Genomic DNA, 23,648 nt, shown 5'->3' on the forward strand with positions numbered 1-23,648 from the left:
GTTGCAGCTCGCTCTCGGCTGTGGATCCTGTTCCAAGGCCATTACACAGCATTTCAGTGCCCTCTCTAATGAGGCTTCCTGGGTCCCAGCCTGGGGCTCTGGCCAGGGACCAGCCCCCGGTGTGGACCACTGGGATCACTGGGATGGGGGAGGAGCCTCTGTTACTGCTTGCTGTGCTTTTGTCACATCTAAACTGGCCTGTTCTTGTGAGAAAGCTGGCAGGGGAGTGATTCTCCTGAAAAGGAGGAAAGCCTCTTGGAAATGAAAAGCCTTTGAGAGTTATTTTCAGAAGACTGTAATGTTTTCTCTTCTCTGCCTTTTGTGGAGTCCAATTAGCCTTGTCTTTGCCATCTCAAGTCATGTGCTGGAGGTATTAAATACCCAGGTGGAGAGATAGACAGATAAAATAATAGGGCACCAAGTATGTTTTGACCCCACTCTATCTATATCCAAGGTGCTTAATTCCAAGCTCAGCCACAGGTATATTTGTAAAGAGATGTAATCTGTAGCTGATAACTGTGAGGTACTTGAATGGGCAACAGGAGTATGAAACTTTTTCATTTATCAATGCAGACTTTGTGCAGCTACACTTCTTCTATTTCTATTTCTTCTTCCCCACAAAGTTTTAGAATATTGCTGAGTTGGTGGCAGAAAAAAAGCTACAGTCACTTCCTGACAAAGAACCTGCTGTGTCCATGGGTAGGTTCAGACTTCCCACTTGGTTTAATATGAAGCAGAGTTCTAGTTATAAAAAGCCCTAGACGTGTGCCTTTGGCATACATGATGTTGTGGCCTGGCTTTGTTGGTTGTGATTTTGTACAGTAGTGTCTCTAAACAGTTTTGGGACCTGGATTAAGTAAATATTGTTAAATCAGGAAATCTTTCACCTCTGCAGTCTCTCAGAACAGACCTACTCTTCCTGGAAAATTCATAACTGATCATATGTCGAGCACAAAATGTGGTGATTTTTTTGTTTTATTCTTACCTCCTTCTAGCATAATAGTGTGTTTTCAGGTAATACTGATTTTCTTTTTTTCTTGCATAGAGTGCACAGCTGCCCAAGTGTCTTGTCATTTAATGCACTGTTCAAATAAACATTTCAAGAGCTGAAGTGTAATATTTCAGGTGTTGTTACCTGCACACATTTCATCGTGAAGGTGCTGTCCCTTGTCAGCCTGCAGTGTGTGCTGAAGTGGCTGCTAAGCAAACAGCGAACTGCCTCTGAAGCAGAGTGCCTGGGAAGAAGCTTTGACTTTGTGTCTGTCACCTGGTGTTAAATGTCTTGTAGCAAATGATGTTTCTAGTAGCATTAAACACATTAGGTGAACTAATTGTCAAGAAACAAGACCATTATCATAATTTGCCTTGTGCTTTTGCCTTTGGGGAAGTATCTTATTGACAGGGTTTATTTGTTTAAGGTCAGTGTTGAAGTGTGAGTTCAGCATTGCTCTCCTTTGGCATTCTGAGCTGTGCTTACACTGATACCGAACTGCCATCTCCATCTTGCTAGTGCCAGCTAATGGTTTAGGTACTATCTCTAAATGACGTCTTCAAGAGGTCTCACAGGTAAGAAAATGGGCCTGATGTCCTAGGATAACTTCTCCAATCTTTGGCAGTGTTTTAGTACCTTACTTCAGCCTAACTCGTTGCCATCCTCACTGGGAGACCTTTACACAATGCAACCCATGGGATCTCTGTGTGCTGAGGGTGATGGGATGGGAGATGCTTGCCAGTGGTGCTTCAGTCAGTGTTTTACTGGCATTCCAAACTGCCTTTTTTCCAAGCTGTGCGTTCTAGAAAGCACTAAATCACAGGTGTCAGTCTTTTTTTTTTTGTTTTAATGCACTCAACTAGTTAACACCTAGTGCCTCGGGAGGGAAGCTCTGTAATGGTTTTGCTGTAAGAGAAAATCATTCCCCTATTGTTAGTCTGTCTATTTTAATAGTTCAGTGAGACGCTGCACCTGACTTGGACAAGGAAAGCAGCAGTGGACATGGCAGAGCAAGGAAAGTCAGCGCTTTCCTCGTGTGCATTCATTATAAAATCAATACAAATGTAAGTGCTGTGGAACAAGGGTGAAGCAATCTGAGGAGTGTAGTGCTTCTGCATTTCAATTTTAATGACAACCTTTTTGCAGCAGCTATGATATAGGTTCATCCCAAAATAGACACCTAGAATAGCCATTTTTACAGAAATAATTTCACCCAGAGGAAGGAGAGAGTGTAAAATACCTACTATGCAGAGCTCACAACAGAGCAAATGCTGACTCTACTATAAAATGCCAGGTAACTTTGGTGAGTATAATGGGCAGAATTTATTTAGGGACAATGAAAGGCAAATATTAACCTTAACAAATGAGGTGTCAAAAAGATGGGATTTAACATGGAACTGAAATGGTAAAATGCTGATTTTCTTTTCTGTTGTTCCAGTTCTGAAGGGAAAAGGGATTCATTACTAAGTTTTGAGCTTTTGTCAACTCAGTAGCCTTAGAACTAAACAGAACTCCAGTGCTTAGGTAAGTTCAACGCACTAATGGAGTTTGTCCCTTCCACTTGCAAATTTCTAGCCTGTAGTCTACTTGGATGTTCTTTCTCTTGTATTATCTGAGGTCCTGGGAGATTTCTCATTTGTTAGGTGATTTATGATAGCATCATGAGCAGTCTAATTGACACTGAATAAACTGATAGTGGAATAGCTCTGCTGACTTGATGAAGGGAAAAAGATTACATAAAAATTAGTGTTTTCTCCTGTTGTTAGCCTTATCTCTTGAAATATGATAAACCATGCATGCTTAGCTTTATCTGCTAACACATGATGCTCTCTGTTATCCTGGAAATCCAGGGCAGTAAAATCCTGTGTCACACAACTTCCTAGAGAAAAGGCCTTTGTTTGTTACAAAATGGCAGCACTCCTCATTTGTGTTTATTTGCAGTCAGCTCAGGTGCCTGTAGAATTTTGATGGAGTCCATTTATTCAAAAAGCAAGGACTTTTCACAGTTTATGCCAAGGACCTCTGGATAATTAATTGTAATGGATACTGTAAAGCTGAAAGCACTTTATTTGTGCTGTCATGTGCAGTTTGGGATAGGATGAAAATAGTTTTTCTTTTCATGGATGATGTAGGGAATGAGAGGATGGCTGGCTAGCATGTCAATGAGATGGGCTTCTGCCTTCAGTGGAGCAAGAGGTTTCCCACCATCAAGCCACTGGTATTTAATTGTGCAGATGCCCTACAAAAGTGCTTAATCTAAACACTTAATGGCATAATTGTCAAAATGAGGCGTGGAGATTTGCTGCAGCCAGTACCAAAAAAGGGTTCTTGAGTTGGAATTTGGACTAGAATTTTCTAAACTGAAGTTCTGTGCTGCAGGAGTGGGGCATAATTGTTTTTTGCTTTTTATTATTTTGATGGTTGTGTTTTTTAAGGCAGAAAACACAGTATCTGTTAAAATTGGTGGAGGATGTTACATAATATCAACATCAACCTGGTTTATCTTTCTGCTGTTTTTGTACTTGCTCTAATGGGCCGATGCCTTTTCTTACCTCCTGTGTCATTACCATGGCATGTGTTTCTAGAGCTGCTTTCAGCCAGAAATGCCAGAGAGCAACTCATCTGTCACTCCATCTTATTTACAGGCACTCAAGACTTATACTGGTTTTTACCTTCTGTGAAACTTTTGTGGTTCTGATGCAGCAAGAGCTTTTTCAAAAATGTGCTGCAATAAAAGAATTCACTTTGAATGCAGTGCCTTAGCAGACAACACAAATCCATAAACATCCCATGTAAGAAAAGTTGCCTAAGTGAGCTTTGTTTGCAAATGCTGGGCTGGAGACGAACAACATGACTGCAAAAATGTTCTTTATACAGGCCATGGTAGCCAAATTTGTATGCTGCATTGACTACAGAATATCTGAGGAAACTGTATCCCTCTGAAATAAGTAAAATATCAGTCAAGTAGTATACAATTAGAAATAAAAATTCCATCTGTCTTAACTGTAATCATTGACAAATTCATGGATATTTCTTTGTTCTCAGAAATATGTTTTTTTACTTTACTAAAACCTTCCCCTAGACCTGTGAAGTGTTTTGGGGATGCTGATTTTTTAGGCAAGCTGTGGGTGGTAGGTGCACTGCCGAGACCTGTGTAGCCTGAGGCCAGTCACAGTAGCAGCACCAGGGCAAGCAGTCAGCCTGAGCACCAGGGGAGAAAGGGAACAAGCCGTGTGAGACCCCAGTCGTGGTGTTTGCCAGAAGCTGCTGTGCCCACAGCAGCATGGAAACGTGTCCTCAAGGCAAGGCAGATAGCAGCAAGGCAAAGCTGGTTCTGGAGAGGGACAGAGTCACAGCTGCTACAGCTGCTGGTCACTGCAGAGGCTTTGGTGGTGCACATCATCTTTCTCCAAAGGCCATTTTGGCAGGGAATTCAAATGGTGACTTGACACCTCCTTTTGCAAAGGAGTCACACAGCAGAAGATCCCAAAGAATTGCTGCTGCTAGGCAATAAAAGTGCCATTGGCCTGGCAGTGGGAATTCAGCCTCAGAGATGAGCAGTAACATCACTTGGAGGAGGAGAGCAGGGAGAATACATTTAGGGAGCAGGGTGCTAAAGTCAGGTAAGGAGTTCAACTGCTAAATTCCTTCCCAGACACGCAGGAGAGTCTGCTACCGATAGATTTCTTCATTGCCATTGAAGAAGTGCCCCACAGGATGGACTGTAAGACATCTCGCCCTCTGCCGGCCCCGGGCTTGCCTTCAGCACTTGGGGAGGAACAGCTCCTTGGCCGGCCCTCCCTGCGGGCTGCACTGCGAGTCCTGGGCGGCAGCGTTGCCTGGGTTCTGAGTTTAGTGTGTGCCCTCACGGCTTGGGAGAGACCTGCAGGGAGCCACGGCTTCAGGAGGAATGTAGACATTGGAATTATGTATAGCTGATAAGCACAACTGGTCTGAGGAACACGTACATCTCAGTGCTTAATGTAGTGTTGTGCAGTCTTTGCTTATCTGCCCTGTGCCAAAGCCAACTCCTCTATGGCATTAAGCATTTTCATGTTCTAGTGCTATTCAAAATAATACTTACTTTAAATGTTGCTGTTAAAATATTTCATCTGGCACCAAAATAATTCATTTTGTTTTACTGTAGCCATAAAGTAAAATGTAAAACTGTACAAGCTGTAATAGGCTTTTTTTGGTGTGTAGGTGTTTTAGAGGTTAAACCATGATTCTTAAAAGCAATATTTCACAAGTATTCTGCATTTCTTCAGGAAGAATGTGCATATAATATTGGAGTGATTTAAATTAGAGGTGCTTTGAGGTTGTTAACCATGGAGTGCACTCAGCAGGCAGTGGCTGTACAATGGAGTGCATGTGCCCAGTGCACGCTACTAGTCACAGGGAAAAACAGCAACTGGTTTATCAAGGCACAGCTTTTTACCTTAGAGCAGTGGCCTAAGGGTGGCTGAGTGACATATTCAGTGGAAAGCCTAAGAGAGACCACCTTTTTCAAGAGATTGTTCCCTTTTAACTGCTAGGAGGGAGAAACCATCCAAACTACTAATTGGGCATAATAGTTTCAAGGATATGTCAGTAGACCAGACAACATGCAAGCAGCTGCAGTTATGGGCTAATTATCTGTTGTTTCCAGTTAAACAGGTGGTTTCTTGAGCCACAGAAGCAGGAAAAACAGCTTGGATGGGGTCTTTATTTAGATAGAAATCTTGTGTCCACATGGCTCTTTCAGAGGACTAATTAATTTGCAGATTTGTGTGTCAGACAGACCAGAGCATTGTTAGGTAAAACCGTGATAAATTTGAGAACAATCTGAAGTTTTTTTGTACTTCATTAAACATAATTCAGATTAAGAAAAGTATCTTGTTAAACTCCTTCAGATGTTTGTAGCTCATCATTCCAATGCCAGGCACTCCAAAATTCTGTAGCCTTCATTTATATGTCTTACTGTGTGTGCTCCTTCAAGATTCAAAAAAACTAAAAAGGTATTCATAGTGCACAGCATGAGCCTTGCAGTGTCAGTTTAAAGAGGAAATTAGTTGCTGTTTGCACTGGTCAGGCTTGTGCTGAAGGAATGAAGCAGGGCTGATCTCTGTGTCAGGAACTGAGCAGTTGATGCTGGCCAGGTGGGAGGGAAGCAGGCTGAGTGAGCAGCTGCTTCCATGTGGCTGCAGGGAGAGCTTCCTGTGGGCAAATGGAGCAGCTGCACATGGGGATGCTGCAGAGCTCTGCAGGATGAGCCCTGGTTCTAACAGAGATTGTTCTAGCAAGACGTAGTGTCTCTGAGGGCATCCTTTGGCACAGAGGCCTCTCTGGAATAATGATGGTTGCTCATGGACAAATGTGACATCATTAACACACGTTTTAATGTTTTTTTTTGTTCTATGTCCTTTGACCTTCTCAGCCTGAAGGAGCCTGGTGAGCAGAGTGTCACTGTGTGACCACTGAGCTGTCTGTGGAACAGCTGTGGTGTCCACACCTGCACCTCCACTGGAAATAGTCTGGGGACTTCTGCCTTTATGAAACTTAAAACCACACAGCTGGAAAAGGTTATCCTGTCATTTCTACTGAATTGGCTGCTGGGTTATTATTTTACTTTGCTTTTATTTAGTGCTTGGGTAATTCTGATCTGCCACCTCTTCAGCTGAGTTCTGCCCATTTTTGCCTTAATAGAAGATCAAGTCGAAGGAGTACTTCTAGAGATGATGCTGCACTAATTCTAATTTGTTTTAAGTTCACTCTTGTGTCAAACACTGTGTTGTCAGTAAGTTTTTTGATGTGGCATTAGAATAATAATTATTAGTCCTTAAATAAATATCAGTCTTTAAAATAGCAATAGTAGAGTAATAACAAAGATGATTCCTGCAGTCAAGGACTCACTTGCCCTTGGATACTGTATGACAGTGCCAGGACGTAGTGCCTCAGCGTTTGATTTCTGTGCAAGTGTGATTGTGGCGTTCCATTAATACTGGTTTGTGATAGAATCAACACAGCAGAGCTTGAAACAAACACTGAGAAAATGTGATTTTTGGCTACTTTGAAGGAACTGAATAATTTGGTTTGCCCCAAAGCTGAAGTAAGACCAGAAGTATTTCTCTATTTCCAGCCAGGGAAATGTTATAAAAAGCTGTCACCAAGTGTACAGTCTACCTGTCTTGTGTTATTCCATCTTGCAAGTGTAATCAAAACCCATCATCAGAAATGATCTTTTACTGATTTTACATGTAAGGAACAACTTGCTCCAGGTCAGTTATGGTCATTAGTAAATGTAACTAACTGGTGCTAATAGTTAGATTTTTATCAGCAATAAATGCCTTTGACTGTAGGAATATCTAGTTCTTTGGACTAGATATTGAAAGCCAGAAATTATCTCTCAAGTAATTTATTAGCACACTGTAAATTTCTAACCATACAGTGCCGATCTTATTTCTGGGAGTGCAATTGGAGTGATTTATAGGGCTGACAACACTAAGCTCAGCAAATGCATTAAGTGCTGCAACTTCCTTTTGAGGAAAAAAAAGGCTTTATGTTATCCAAGAGTCGTAAAACTTGTAATCATAAACCCATCTGTTGCTGTTAGTTAATCCGACTCATTGTTCCATGGATATTTTCAGGTAGCGTTTTAGTAAATTGCCTGTTTTATTGCTTTTGTAACTCAGTAACCATCTTTTCCTTGATGACTCACCAACAGGGTACATGAAAAGTCCCTTAAGAATATGTCAATCTTTGAAGTGAGAACATGTCCCCCTCTTTCACTGTGTAACTCCGTTTAGAAATTCAATTTCATTGTTAATGAACAGAATAAAAAGGAAAGCTCTTGAATGAGGACAAGAGTTATGGTCAAGGTCAAAATGAGTACTCAAAGCTGTCAGCAGCCCCAAGGGCATGAGATTTTCATCAACACTTCTGCTATTGCCAGTTCCCATGGAGTTGCTTTGTATTTCCTGTCCCATGGTATTGCCCTGGCTTTCAGCTGTTGAACTTCTCCTGGAAAGCTGAATGCATCCAGCAGACAGTCAAATGAAGGGCTGAGCTAGGCCAAGTGTGCTACAGCAAGTGGCTCATTTCCTTTCTTAGAGAAAAGTGTTGGGACAATCCAATAGAAAATGGAGACCTGGCTGGTGAGCAGTGAGATAAACTACAAACAAAAGGTGCTGTGCTATAAACTATTCCCTTTCTTCTGTTATCTCTCCCATCTTCTTGCTTGTCCCCTCTCCTGTGACAGGGACAAAGATGGAAATGAAAGTCAAGTGCCAGCCTTTGACTGCTTTATTGAATGAAAGGGATTCTGAATGCTTGAGGTGAGGGAAGCCAGCAGGAGAATGAAGGGTGCCATGAAAAAACCAACAGTGCTTCTGTGTTCCTTCTGAAAGCCTTTACTTAATAATTCTAAGTTATTAGTGCAATTGTGTCCATATTAAAAACAAGTCATTTTATTGACATTTGATTAGCAAATCAGCTTTGTTAGGACTGGGAATAATTGTCCCAGGTTATTTATTTCAGTTTAGTAGTACAACAGCACACGTATCTGCAGTGTGTGTTCTCATTATTAAAGACTCCTTGTGCAAATATTTAAATACCTAAGAGTTGGGGACTTGACATTTATTAGAGTGTAGGCTTGGGGAGGGCTAAATAATGCTTTTTAATCTAACTTGACAGCATAAAAATGCAAGTTTTATTAATTCCATTATTGTACTGCCATAATGCAAAATTATAGAGGGATGCAACTTGGATTTATAATTTACTTCCACCTTGCAAGTCTTTAATGTATTATGGTTACATTTGCTGAAATACATGGAAAAGAAAGGGATCTTGAATCTTACTATGTTTTTTTCCCCTTGCCAATAAAGGGCAAACAGATCGGAGTTCATTTACATAGCAACATCCAAGTCTCTGTGCTTAGAAAGAGAGTTAGTGCTAAATGAGCCTGACAGGTGGATAGTCACAGAGATTCTTCATTCTGGAAAAACTCAGAGCAGAACCCCAGAAACTGAAATTCAGGGTAAAATGCTTCTGCATGTTTTCTGCTTTTCTGCTCCCAGACAGGGTAGTGGGCTGATGCAGAGTTCCTAAAGAATCTTCCATGCCCACATCAGAGATGCAGATAAAAACATGTCTGGGTATTTATGCTATTTTTTCCAGTTAAATTGAGAGACGGAGTTTTCTTAGCCTGCTGCTCTGTGGAAGAGCACCTATTGACAAATGACACTCTTTTAATGCTTTCTGACAATAACAGTGCTTCCTGCCAATTTCTGCTGCCAATAATAATGACTGTCTGCTACAGCAAACAACTAATGAATGTCTCTGAATGACCTTTTAGCAACTACTGTCAACATTAACTACTCTGCAGCTTTTCCACCTTCCCTGGAAATTGCTGGGGTTGCATCCAGAGTGTGTCAAGGTAACTGACAGAAGGACAGCTGGATCTGTGTGAGTTTGGATGGCATTGCCGCTGGTCTAGTTCTGCATCTTGTGATGAACACTTGAGGTAACAGTGACAGATGATCTCTAGGGATGGGGAAAGGTGCTTGCCTGTGTGCAAGTTTGTCACCTAAGGGACATAAAAACCACACAAGAGTTGTTCTGACCTGCGCAAGGAGTAGGGAATGAGCTTTAGAAGCCACTCGATCCCATGAAGGTCACGTTGTTCAGGTTCCTTAGAAACAACCACAAGCAGGCAGCTTCCTAGAAAACAGAAGGAAAAAATAAGCTACAGGAAGTGAAGCTGGAATTGGGAAGCTAAAGTTCCTGATGAATGACAGATTTCCTGTGGGATCAATTAGTCCTCAGTTAATTGTGTAAAGCAGTTGTGTGAAACATGGGTTCCTGTAAGAGAATTACTGCTTCTTGGTCATGGCAGTTTTTTGTCATCTGCGCAGTGTGACCCCTTCTGATTCCCAGGCAGCTCTATTTAGCTTCCAGCTCAAAATGCCAAATCAGTACAAATATTTGAGAGTAAGGAATAAGATCCCTTGGATTTGAAAGAACACCAACATCTCATCCTATTGCTTAGAGAGCTGCTCTCCTGAGGCCTATGTCAGAGGACCACTCTTTTAAAATCTCTGTATGTGTAACATGTATTTAAAAATAGGTGTGAAAAAGAGGTTGCATCAGGTAGCTTGGGCTGCTCTGAACATCGCTCTTGGAGGCTATTTTTCTTACAGAGCTGAGAAATTCTTGTGTTTTTTGGCAGAGAGAGGAAAACAGAGCTGGCCCGGTGGATGGAGAAGATGGGGATTAGAGTATCAGAATCAGAACTCATGGAACACCAGTTTGCCACCTTGCCACCAGCACCTCAGACTCAGGTTTGCATCCTGGCTTTTTATGGTCCAGCTTCACCAACTTTTTGCTCTGGATCGCACTTCCCATCCCCAGCACAGGGCCTCAGTAATTCACAAATATATCCTACATCTCACCTGTGACCCTCTGTAGGGAGCTGTGCAATATAACTGAATCCTTAGAGCACTGCTTGCTTCATGGAAGTTGTTGAAACACTTGTGCCCTTGTAACATGAGGTAGCTGTTGGGCACAGCAATCTCATTCCTAAACACTGAAATTTAACAGCATTTTAGTAATTAAAAGGCAGTATTTTTGGTGCTTAATTTTAGCCTGGTGTTGCTATGGAAAATAAAGAGCTGTGCCTTCCCTCCTGCCCTGGTTCCTGAAGAGAAAATTGAAAGCCGTTGATATTATTTCTCTCTGCAATATAAAGCAAGAAAATTCCCAAATAAAATGGCTTTTAGTGTTGTGGTACACAAAAGAAGAAAGCACACTGTAAATTAATTATTCTCCCTAGACTACATTATTATGAGATTGAGATAAGCTTTGACCTTTGCTGCATCCATTTGCATAATGCAGCACACAGCACCACGCCATTGTGGATTTTTCATCATTGCCTTGTGCTGCTACTGATAGTGCAATGTGTTCACTTCAAATACTGCATTGTGTGAATTTTAATTGCAAACATACTCTTCATGTTACATGTTGGACTAAAGTAGCGCTGAGTACAATTTATCTCTTAATACCCGCTGGCTTCTGGTATCTAAAAGACAACCAGGACTGGAACTGGATATTGAGAGCACAGGATATTGATCATTAGAAGGCCATAGAAATATTATGCTTAACTGGGGAAATTCCTGCAGAATAAGATGTTGGCCCTAATTTTCACTGATTGCACTAAAGAAGCTCTTTTTTTTTTTTTTCTCCAAATCCAAAAGAGGAGCACAGTTATACTTTCAGGAATTAATCTCCTTGTTATGTACATGACTAACTTTGGAAGAGGTGGGTTAAATGATGAAGTTATTAATCAGCATGTGCAGACAAAATGAAAACAGTTAAGAAATATTCTTTATTAGTAGGATACCTTAGATACAGGTAGTAAAATGGTGTGCTGGGCTGGCTGCTTGGCAAATAACCAGAATGGACAGATGGTTTTTCATTATCTGTTATATGGAAATACTAGGTTTGTAACAGTGTGTTTTGTGTTGATGCTTATTCATCTGTGAGAGAGTCATTTTCAGGCTGCTTGTCCAGGAAACATTCTACATCTTCCTTTGCATCTGCAGAACAGCTGCTTTAGCTAGGATTGTCATTGTTCAATTTCTGCGAAGCTGCAGGCTGTCCTAATGTCTTCCCAAAGCCAAAGAAATGAGTATAAAATAGGGTTTTGGGGCTGGGATCCAGGGTTTACTGTCTATGAGCCTTCTTTGTTTTGCTGTGTAAAATCTTACTCCATGCTCACTCTATTCCTGCTAATATATGATGTCAACAATTAGCACAGAAAAAACAGTTTCTCTTGGTAACAGTTTACAAATGGTGGGGGATACGTTGAGTTTAGGTAGTCATGCAACCCGTATGTTTGCTGAAAAGGAACATTGTAAGCAATAAGGCTTACAATGGTATAAAATCTTAATAGCAAATAGTTAGTTACTCAGGTGGTTACTCTGGAGAAGGTGGTATAAAATCTTAATAGCAAATAGTTGGTTACTCAGGTGGTTACTCTGGATTGGTGGCTGGGGATTTCACATCTACAGGACATAAAAATTAGAAGTTGTAAATTACAGTGTCTGTTTCAAAGCCTCAGCATTGAAGTTGCACTAGGTAAGGTGCAGAGTTCAGGTCTTTCAGGTAATCAATATTTAATTTCTCATGTGCCAATAATGCTGGTATTTTTGTCCAATTCTGCCACCCCTTGCTGTTGACTTGCACTCCTTGCAGTAGCTATTGGGAGCATAAACCCATGTCACAAGCTTGGAGAGAAGCTGTGGAACAGTCCCATGGTTGCCTCATGTTTATGGTGTTTCCAGGGGCTGGAGCAAACCCAGGATGAATCTCTCTGAAGCGCACACAGGTATCCCGTGTGTGGGGCAATACCACTCCTTATACAGTATTTTTCACTTTGCAACTTCATCCTGGTGTTAATTCTGTGAGAGATACTGAAGATGAAGAGGAGTATTTTTCACGTGATCGTGCAGTAATGTGAATGTGTTTTGTTCAAAACATCCCTCAATACGAGTGCATTCTATTTGCTAAAAATGAGAAAAATGCCTGCAGCATGATCATTTCACTTTATCCTGTTCTTTTGGATAATTTCAACACAAGGTTATCCTGATGTAAAATTTTCTCTAATGTGGTGATTTTTCAGACAAAGATTTTTAAGTCACAAGAACACCCTAGTACCATTTTTGAAATGGTAAATAAGTGTAGATGATGAAATAATCGAGGTCAGAGTCAAGGGTTTTTTCCCATTTTGGGAAGGTTTAACCTCATTCCACCTGCAGACTGTGTGTTTCAGTGGATGTTGCTCTTGAGAAGCAACGGTCACGATTCTGACCTGAGCTTTTCTATCTGTTGGATAAAATTATCTCCTTTGTCTTGGCTCAGCAAGGAATTTTGATGTTTCTGTGAACCTTTCTCTTGTGTTCAGAGTTTCATTATTTCCATCTCTCCGTTCCAATGAGCACGTCCTTCCACCTCTTAACTTGGTCAAGGCTCAGCTTGTAAGCATGTGGAATGAAACATTCAATCATGCACACCCTACATCTTAGCATAAAAAGACCTTTTTCCTATGAAATATTTTGAAAATTCTTGGGAATAATTTTCAAAATTTGAAATAGAAGAAAGAGCCAGTAACACAATATCATTTAATCATTTAATAGGTTTATGTATTAGGGTTTGACTCTTAGCCAGAGATATTTTTCTTGGCAGCCTGGCAGCTCCACTGTGGAACTGTGTGCAGGTCAATTCCCTTGAGAAGGATGGGTAAATTGGCTCCTGGGAGATGGGCACTGCCTGGCCCCGATGCTGCAGCGTGCTTGGGGTCAGGCTGGCTGGCTGACTGTCTAATAATAGTGTGTAATAACATAATACTCTTTTTAATTGCTGATAAATAAGATTTTTCAAGTTAACTCTGTTTCATCAGTGACCTGCCTGACTTTAGCCTGAGCTTTCCAGTTCCTGCTTTTCTTATTTTCTCTCCTGTCCTTCTGAGAGGAAGTGATGGTGGCTGGAAGTGTGCGGCCAGGGGGGCCGGGGTACCACAGCACCCCTGCACACTCAGCCTTGGAGATCTGGTCAGGAATCTGCTGCTGGGTCTCAGCCTTCCAGTGCAGAGCCTGGCCATGCTGCCATCACTGTGCTACACCAGGGAGTTCTCATCTGTTGGGTCCAACTCAAAAGCAGCCTTCATTTTCAAGAGGAATTCTTTGTGGGTGATGCTGTGAGGAATGTGGTGTTTACACTCACCCCATACTGGCAGTAGAGTAGAACAACTCCTGACTGAGTTGGCAAGGAAGACCTCGTTTTTTCTTCACTAAACCTAAAATTCTTCACTAAAGCAAAATTCACAGGCTGGTGATAGCTGTCTCTACAGTGGAAAATATTTATTGACTTTATTGACAATTTAATAGACTTTGTCAAGCTTTGTTGTTTAGTTTCTATTGATCCTGAGACACATGGGGCTGCTTTTGCTTCCTAAGGGATTAAACTGGCAAGCACTTAGAATCAGATTTGGGGAAAGTGGGTGCAGAAAACTTTCTACTTCACTTCTGAAAAGCAGAGTAATAATTAATATTTCAGATAGAAATGATAGCATTTAACAAAATATGTGAAGTTTTTATTATGTGGGGTTTTTTTAAAAATCCTGGATAAATGAAATGAGGCTTTTGGAGATAGCATGAGCTGGATTTTCTATTGAGTTTGGTAACCTCTGATTCTGCTCTCCTTTCTGGTGCAACTTGTAGCAAACTTATTAGGTCAAAGTATAATTTTGTAAGAATTATTTTTCATTTTGAGCCTTTCCCACTTGATGTTGGGGAAGGAGGGGAATGGAGAAAAAATAGCTCCTTTCACAAATAGAATTGGAATTTCATACTGCTGATCTGAGCCTTTCTAAGATTTCACTGAACACTGGGTCTGGTTGAAACTGAGGGGACTACTCATGACTGAGGTATGAAAATTACATTTCATTCCCTGGATTAGGAGTTTTCTCTTGCCCACAAGAAAGTTAAGGGGAAAGAAAGAGAAATGGGTTTAAAATTTCCTGTGCTGTTTTCAGTTTGCTCACCTTTCTGGAGATACCTTAGCAACTGTAGGACATCTGAAAAACTTTGAACTGTGTCTTTATGTTTGAGGCTCTGTTGGACATGGCTTTTGTTACGATGTTCTTGTGTCAGTACTTTGAACTTAGCCAAGCAATGTTGGTATCAGCAGTGACTCTGATTAAACCTATGCCTTTCTAATTAATAATGCATTCTTCATGAAACAAAGAATATATTTCCCCGTGTTTTTATAACCTGATGAGTCTAAGACTGAATGAAGTCAATGCCAAGCAGCTCTAAAGCAAAACACTGGGTTTTAATGTGTTTCAATGTAGGTTATGAACAAGGAAATAGACATTTATTCTTAAATTTCAGCTACCTTTAATTACTTACTCTATGCATATTCCAATTCAGATTGATGAATGTTGAACCAAAAGCAGACCTAAAAGAATTAATTTAAATTCTCCTAATTCAGAGGCAAACTGTTTCTATAGCTTTGTTTTGAGGGGTTTTTTGGTAAGGAAATGGCAAGTATTTATTTATCCAGCTCCCTCCACGTTTCCCACCATCATTATTCCCAGGGATCCCTGCAGGGATAAGTGGTCTCTGACCCTCACCAGGGTGAGCTGCAGGAGCCTTGCAGCCATGCCTGTGATTTCTCACAGTGGCAGAACAACTGCAACAGCACAGAGACATTTTGCTAAAAGCTCCTACTGTTCCCAACAGGTTATTATACAGGCAGAATAAAATGCTTTCTTAAGGACCAACCACATTTTTTGTCTGCCTGAAAGGTCACATTTCTTTCGTTTTTTTTCTCTTGTTTAGGTGAGAGATAAACAAATGAAGATGAAACTCAGAAGAAATGTTGAAAATAGCAGCTGGCAGTACTTCTGCGTGAGTATCTCCATTTACACCTCACCTTGCTCTTAGAGACCTTTGAACTCTATTTAAAATGAATTTTGATAGGTGGTGGCTGCTGACTATCTGCATTTCTTCTTCCATTTGTTTTCTGTGCTTGTTTGGCACCACTGCTGAATGTCACCAATAAGGGAATTGATGAGGAAGAGATGAGGAACCAAAACCCATTCTTTTTTAATCCCTCTCTGTTATGCTGCCCATCCCAGGTTTTGTTGTTGTTTTTGGTTTTGGTTGTTTTTTCAACTTCATTCTGCACCCCGTTCTTACTTTTCTTCCTGTGTCCTCTCTGCTGCCCCTCCCTCTTTCTGCCTCTCTCCTGTGACTGCGGGGCTGGGGAGGAACTTCTGGGGGCTGCCCCCCATTCTTGCAGCAGAGTCCCTTTTGGGAGAGATGTACTCGTGGAAAGGGCTTGAATAAAGCACCACTCTGCTGTCCAGGGCAGTTTGATTCCTTCTGTGCCTTCTTTGGGGGTGAGGAAGTAAGGCTGAGCGAGAGGGGCTGGAGACTTGGGGCCTCTGATTTCATCTGGGGCACTGCAATGTCCCTAGGAGGGAGAGCCAGGCTGTAGCCATGACATTTTCTGACAAATCCTCTCCTTAGCATTTTTTCTCCTGAGAGGCCTCAGGAACAAAATGTAAACAATGATTATCTGCTGCTGTGGAATGCTGCAACAGGTGCATCTGTGATTGGTCTCATGTGGTTGTTTCTTATTAATGGCCAATCACATCCAGCTGGCTCGGACTCTCTGTCCGAGATACAAGCCTTTGTGAAATCATTCTTTCTTTTTCTATTCTTAGCCAGCCTTCTGATGAAATCCTTTCTTCTATTCTTTTAATAGAATATAGATCATAAAATAATAAATCGAGCCTTCTGAAACATGGAGTCAACTCCTCGTCTCTTCCCTCATCCTAAGACTCCTGTGAACACGGTCACACCAGGCTGATGGAGGAGCAGGTGAGTGGGGAATGAGGGGGGGTCATGCTGGGTTACCCTGCCCCAGAGGGACCAAAAGCTGCCAGAAAATTCACACGGAGGGGTGGGTGTAGAACACCAAAACCTGTCAAGTTTTTCGTTTTTATAGGTATGGGCAAAGAATTGGAATTTATCTCTAAAACCATTTGGAAAGAATAATTTGGAAATAATCTATCCATTCTATTGTGTACAGGAATGCAGGAAACTCTGACTAGAGATGCGTAGTCGTTTTGAAACCAATGTTATAACGTTTTTACCTGGGAATGAACCAACCAAGTGCCCTTAAACCGCAGGAACAGCTGCTGGGGCTGAAGGGAATAAATCCAAAATCAATCCCCGGCAGCTTCGGTCTCCGTTCCCTGCCTGCCCCAAGGCGCGTCCAGCCCGGCCCGGGCAGCGGGGCGGTGCTGCCACCTTGTGGGCACAGAGCGGTGCTGTGCACAGAGGGGAGCGGTGAAGCACAGTGAGGAGTGCAGAGGAGCGCGACCGGGCTTGAGCGGCCGCCGTGCGGGGCGGTGGCTGGGAAGAACGAGAGCGGCGGGGCCGGTTTCGGCGGGCGGCGGAGGCGCGGAGGGGACAGAGCTCCCGTTTCAAGACGGCGAAGCGCCCGCGTACCAGGATCCTGCGTGAGCCGGGTCGGGCTCCAGCCGCACTCAAGATGGCGGCCGCGGCAGGACTCCGGCAGAGGCGTCGCCGCCGCTCCCTACCGCGGTTCGCGGGGCTCCGGTGCCGCTGACCCCGCCAACCGTTTTCTCCCGCCGGGAAAAGCAGCAGAAAATGGCGCTGAGAGCGCGGGATCGGCGTCGGGACCGGGTTGAGGCAGCCAACAAGAGAAACGCCTGTGTGAGGAGCGGGGGATGCTTAAGGGTACCACAACAAAGATGGCGGCTCAGCCGGGAGTGGCTTCTGCCAGTACCAAAGATTGCGGAGAGGAAATCCAGGAGAAACGGCTGCTGGCATCCTGGGCTTGCCAGGCAGGTTTTGTACTTGATTGCAAGGCAGTTTTCCTGCCTCTGCAAGGGGTGAAAACTGGAAAGGGGGGACAAAAAAGGGTCACTTTTACGCCACACCCAAGATGGCGGCTGAGGGCGGCACTCACTTGCCCTTCCAATGATGGCGGCAGTGTGCTCATGCGCCTTGGGTAAGGGGAAGAGAGGGCGGTACAGGAAATACCCCGCTCCGTCTGATGGTAAGAGTGCTTTCTCCTGGGTCTAGGCGGCATTGAGGTCGCAACGAGTTCCAAATTATCCTTGTGCCTCTCCTGTTGTGACTAAATCGGTGTTCCCTGAGTGTCTGCAGCTCCCTGCGTGTGGAGGGAAGAAGCCTGTGCTGGAGAATGGGAGGAAGGTCCCTGCTGGTTGCTGTGTCCTCGGTGGGCACAGAACTCTGGCCAGATGGCTTGGTGAGTATTGAAAATGTGAAAAATGCGTATTTTGTGAGTGGCTTTTCGCAAATATTAAAATGAATATGATATGCGTTGTGTTAGAAAGTAATGCTGTATTAATTCTCTTCAATAGCGTGTTAAATATAGTTTTAGGTTATAACAAAATGTTAAAATAGAAACTCTGTTGTGTAGGAGACTTTTTTTAAAGAAAGGACTCGCAGCGAGATAGCAGCTACAGGACACCTAAATCTTTCAGAGAAAAAGAATTTATTGCTCTCTTATTAGAAGAAACTAACTTCTTCCTGCCTCGAAGGCGCCGTTAGGATTCAGAGGAAGAAGTTGATGATGTTGACAGAATCCTGTGTCTGCATGGAATTTATTCCTCATGTATGAGATGTATGAATATGCAACAGGCTGTTGTTTTTAAGGGTTAATCCTTTGTTAATGGGGGTCCTTTTTCGGGCTTATGCTGCCCAGAAAAAGGTACCCGGACTGTCTGTAACTCTTTGTCTCTATTGTCTCATATTGTCCTAATTTAATTTGTCCAAATTATTAGTACTCTGATTGTATTACTGTTTTTATAAGCATGTAATTACTGGTAGACTTTTAAAATTTTAAAAACAAGTGATTGGCGTTTTTCATAGGATCACTCCTGCTTCCTTTTCACTGAATTGTTGTAATGAGTCGTCAGCTTTTAGCCAGCCTCAGTTCCGTTTCTTTTTCATGAATCTTTTTGGTTGTTTCGATCCTGAACTTGCCAAACCCTTAATTTGCTAAATTAACCCTGAGAAGGTTCCACAAGCCAATGCTGAGGGGATTGGGGATTGGATAGTTAGGATCTTATGGCCTTTCAAGGGTTGGGTTCACCCCCTGATTTTGGTGCCAAGGGAAACTCCAAGTTAACACAGATCAAAATAGGAAACAGTTCCCTCATCAAAGTCAGCTTTCCAAACCTCTGTTCAGGATCCAAAAGAAATGGGAATGCCCTTGGCAAAAAAGGGCATTTTGAGACAAAGCAAGCTTAAAATGCCTGTAAGCAGGAAATCCAGGAGGAATGGCTGCTGGCATTCTGGGCTTGCCAGGCAGGTTTTGTCCTTGATTGCAAGGCAGTTTTCCTACCTCTGCATGGGGTGGCACCTGCATCCCACTGGAAAGGGGAGAGAAATAATTCCCCTCCTTCCCTGGCCCAGCCCTGGAGTGGGAGCAGCTTGCCCTTATCCTGGAGTTCTCCTGCTCCTGCCCAGCATCCCTCTAGTACCCTCATGTGCTTCCCAAGCTCTCAGCACTGATGGATCTAAACAAGGAGAACAATCCCTGTTCCTTCTCTTCTCCATCCTTGATGTTCCTGGGCCCTGCATCTCCCTGGTTATTCCCTGTCTGACTCCTCATCTCCATCCCACCTTCTCCCTGGTCACATCTGAGCCTGAGATGTGTTCAGCAGCAAATCCATTCCTTTAAAGGAAGCCCAGTGCAAAGAGCATCCAGCTGCAGGTAAGTCTTCCTGCATTTCATTTTTCTCTGGCCAGTTTTGGAGGGTTTCCCTCTGTGCTTCCTGTGACCCAGATGTGTCCCTTCCTTTGTCCAGATCCAGTGCCAAAAGATTGAACAACTGCTGAGTGGGGTCTGGGGTGAGAATGGTTCTGCTAAAATGAGGGAAAGAATGCTAGAAGAAAAATGAGCTTCCTTTGAATGTCTGGAATAAAAGCACTGGGAAAGGGCACTTTTTAGTTCAATTTGGTGCCACCTCCCCTTTTTTTATGGCTCATACTCCATGGTGAGCAATCTAAGCCAAAAGATGAAATGCAGGAGGCTTTGATTCTGCAGTGAGCTTAACTTCCCTTTTCTCCTCTCTTTCAGGACAAGGAGAACCACTGAAGTTGTCCTGGCCTTGCCAAGGTGTTTGAGCTGCCAAACCCAAACTGGTCCTGATGATGGAGGACTTAAGAAATTACTCAATCCAGCTAAATGCTTTAAAAAGGGAGATGGTTTGGTTATAGAAATATTTCTGCCTGAGACTGGGAAGAGATTGGGAAAAGTTAAACCCCCCAATTCTGCATAACAGCACAAGGATTTTTTAATTCTTTGCCTTTTTTTCCCTTCCTTTGAATGGGTTTGTTTGTTTCCCCTTGGAGACTGCACACATAATAGGCAGATTTTTCAATTAAGCCATTTTTTCCCACTTTTAGTCTTCAATGGAGCCCAGGTGCCAATTGTTTGCTGCTTGGTTTCTGCCTTCCCTTTCCTGCCTACAGCTTAAGCCCTTTCTCTCCTTCCTGCTTTTTGGCCATCACTGGTCATGCAGATGATGCTGATGCAGATGGCTGATAAATAATTATCAAACAGCTTGGCAATGGTCTGTATCAGCTATCAGTGACATTAAAAAATGCAGTATATGGACCATCAAGCAATGAATTTAGCAACAGTTGGATAGTAACTAATCATCTTTCCTTTGAAGCCCTCTTCATAGCATATTCCCTTATAAAGGGAAAGCATTTGGTTTTTATTTTATAAAATACTACAAATCACCAGCAGCCAGCTTAAGCGAGCATGGCAGACTGACAAAGACATGGTAATGTTTTTTCTTTTAAATCCCTCACAAGCCCATCCCCTACTGGGGAGGCAGCTCAGCGAGTTTCAGCCCACAGCTGCCATCCTGTGCTCATGGAGAGCAACCTCTCCAGCTGTCCCAGCCTCAGGAAAGCACAGAAGAGGGCTTTACACAGATCAGGGATTAAGCTAGACCCAGGTTGGGCTCAGCTCAGTCACCATGGCGCTGTCAGAGGCCTTAAACCCTTTTTCTATCGGATTGATTGATGGTGGTTGTGGTGCAGCCACTGTGTTGCTGTCAATGTGCTCCCCTGCAGCCTAGCCTGACATGGTGAGCAGGGGCTTGGGGTTCTGTCCCATGTGTTAAACATCAAACCAGAAGATAAAACAACAGCTAAAAGCCCTGCCCTGCCATGTGCCTCACTCTGCACCACTGCTATGAGAGGAGGGTGAAAGACCCAGTCAGTTTTAGCTCTGTAAAGCAGCTGCAGAGCAGTGATGAGTGCCTGAATCACATCCCCTGCATCCATCAGGGGAGTGAGGGCAGGGAAAAGGGCAGAGAAAGGGAAATAAAAAACCAACAGAGCCACCAAGACTGGAGGATGTGAGGATGAATCCAAAACTATGCTCTCCAAGAACTGAAAGAACACATTTCTTAAAACAAGACATCCAAACTGGAATGAGGGACTTGCACTCTTTCCAGATCTTCCCAGCACCATAACCCATTTAAAAAAAAAAAAAAAAAAGCCATCTGTGGAAATGGGATGCTCCTTTAAGCCTGGCAGAGACTTTCTCCAGCACCGCAAACCACCCTTCCTGTTGCTCTTCCTTTACCACTCAGGGCTGAGCCATGGAGACATGCTTCTTTAGTGTGTGTGTGTGTGTGTATTTCAGGTTTTTTTTAAACCAAGAAAAAAAATCAATATCATATTTTAAAAAGAACCCCCAAAACTTTGGGGAACCTGGGCATAAATGTCAAACAAAACACAAAGAAAGACTGAGCTACTAATGGATCTTAGAGCAGCAGTGGTGGGGTGGGAGGGAAGAAATCTAGCAGACAAATTTAACACCATTGAGGAGGGTTTATGCACAGTGTTTTCATTGCAAGCAGCATTTAGAAGTGATTTATCATATCCCAGCACCCTCCTTCCCTGTCAAAGTGATAGGCAGAACCAGCAGAGCAGCTCTGAACACACTGTTCACTACCAGGCACCACCAACAAATGCAGAACAGCTCCACCCTTGGCCAACCCTGTCCCCTTGGGCCTTCTGAGAAGCTGGGATTTAGGAAAAGGCCTTGCAGGGGAACAGTGTTTCAAATGTCAAAGGCTTTAAAAATCTACAAGGCTATGGAAGAACATTTCAGGGTTTTTTTCAGCTAATTCTTTAGGAATTTACTTGGAATAAGCTTCTTCCCCAAGAGGGATTTCAATTCTACACATGGACAAAGAGGAGAAAACATGAATGCAGTGTTGAGACAGCTGCGTGCTGAGAGCAGTGGTTTTAAGGTAAGGCCCTTGTATATCCGGGAGGGTGAAACCTCTGTGTTCAACCCTCTGGGATCATCACCTGGGCTTCCTGTGCTTCTCAAGCTCTCAAAGTAAAATTGACCTAGCAAACTCATCTTTGTCTCAATCCTAATCCCTGCATCATCCTTCAGGTGTGTTTCCTCACAATGAAATTGGAGTAGAAAATGCTTTAGGAGATGCTTTGCAGCCCCTTCTTCCCCAAAGGCCCAATCTGCTTTAATTTTTAGGAATGCTCTTCAAGCACAAGGTTTGGATGCGGCCAGTGAGACTCACATTTCAGAAGGACCATCAATGGTCTGATAAAGACACAGCACTTTGAAGCAGGCTGCTGGGACTGAGGAGGATATTTGAAAGCTGTTGACATGCAGTTCTAGCAGAAGTGCAAAATGAAATGTAATGTAGTAGAAGTGGAAAATGAAATGCTGTTAGACAAGGCTGCTGCCCAAATTGGCTCTGCCTGGATCCACCTGGCCTGCAGCACAGCCTTCTCCCTTTCTCCTCACTGCCTTCTGCTCAGCACCGACCCAAACCTGGGCTATTTCAATTCCTGTCAGACACAGAGCAGCTGATGGGCAGCAAATGCAGCCTTCCCAAAGTGGCTGCCCATGGCCCGGCCTGCAGGGCAGAGCTCAGGGAGGAGGTGGCAGCTTCCTCGGTGGCTTTTCATGTCCTCTCTCTGCCATGCAGACACTGGCATGCATGGCACGGCTCTGTTTTGGCAGCCGGTCCCTTGGCAGGGCTGGGTGAGCGCAGGGTGAGTACAGGGTGAGCTCTCTGCTCCTTGCTGTGACACCTGGGCTGGCAGGGATGACACAGTGACCTCGGCCGGCCCATGCTGCCTGTGCCATCACCTGGCACTGACGTGTTTGATGAAAATCCTTTTGCTGGGATTTTTCTCCTGAGAAGCCTCAGAACAGAAATGGAACCAATAACGATCTGCTGGCTGTGGAGTGTGGGCTGGAGATGGTTTAGCAACAGGGGCATCTTGGATTGGTCTCCTGTGCAGTGTTTCTACTTAATGACCAATCATGGTCCAGCTGTGTCGGGGCTGTGAGCAGTCCCAGGTTTTTATTATTCATTCCTTTCCAGCTTTCTGATGTCTCCTTGCTCTTTTAGTATAGTTCTACTATCTCATTTTCTTTTAAAGATTCTCGTCTCTTCCCTCGTCCTGGGGACCCTCAAACACTGCCACAATCAGCGGCCGAGCGGGTTTGTGTGAGCCTCTCAGTAACCCTCGGCCGGTCCCGAGTCGGCAGACACCGGGGGGCAGCCCTGACACGGCCGAGAGCGGGGAGACACTGTCTGTGCCCCGAGGGTGCTGAGGGCACCTGGGCTGGGGGCAGACACTGTCTGTGCCCCGAGGGTGCTGAGGGCACCTGGGCTGGGGGGAGACACTCTCTGTGTGTGCCCCGAGGGTGCTGAGGGCACCTGGGCTGGGGGCAGACACTGTCTGTGCCCCGAGGGTGCTGAGGGCACCTGGGCTGGGGGGAGACACTCTCTGTGTGTGCCCCGAGGGTGCTGAGGGCACCTGGGCTGGGGGGAGACACTCTCTGTGCCCTGAGGGTGCTGAGGGTACCTGGGCTGGGCCCCTGTGTAGCACAAGAGACACCAGAGACAGCGGTAGAAGATAAAGGGCTGACTCTTAGCAGGGGTTAATCCAAGGTTTTATTAGGAGTCCCAAAGGAGCTCCTGCACCTCAGGGGCCTCCTGCCACGAGCCCCAGGGAGATGTGCCAAGGTCACATTTAAAGGGAGGTGG

General features: G+C 43.8%; 2 long non-coding RNA genes across 2 annotated transcripts; both read left to right on the top strand.

Moving 5' to 3' along the window:
- The first annotated feature begins 9,572 nt into the window (after window positions 1-9,572).
- LOC143692159 (uncharacterized) lies at window positions 9,573-16,719 on the top strand. The gene is made up of 4 exons (XR_013180011.1): window positions 9,573-10,308; window positions 15,367-15,435; window positions 16,298-16,413; window positions 16,625-16,719. It is a non-coding gene; the product is annotated as an uncharacterized LOC143692159 (long non-coding RNA).
- Window positions 16,720-16,846: 127 nt separating this feature from the next.
- LOC143692027 (uncharacterized) lies at window positions 16,847-20,219 on the top strand. The gene is made up of 3 exons (XR_013179886.1): window positions 16,847-17,405; window positions 17,647-17,833; window positions 19,673-20,219. It is a non-coding gene; the product is annotated as an uncharacterized LOC143692027 (long non-coding RNA).
- The last annotated feature ends 3,429 nt before the right edge of the window (window positions 20,220-23,648 follow it).

The sequence above is a fragment of the Agelaius phoeniceus genome, chromosome Z (genome assembly GCF_051311805.1).
Source record: "Agelaius phoeniceus isolate bAgePho1 chromosome Z, bAgePho1.hap1, whole genome shotgun sequence".
NCBI lineage: Eukaryota > Metazoa > Chordata > Aves > Passeriformes > Icteridae > Agelaius > Agelaius phoeniceus.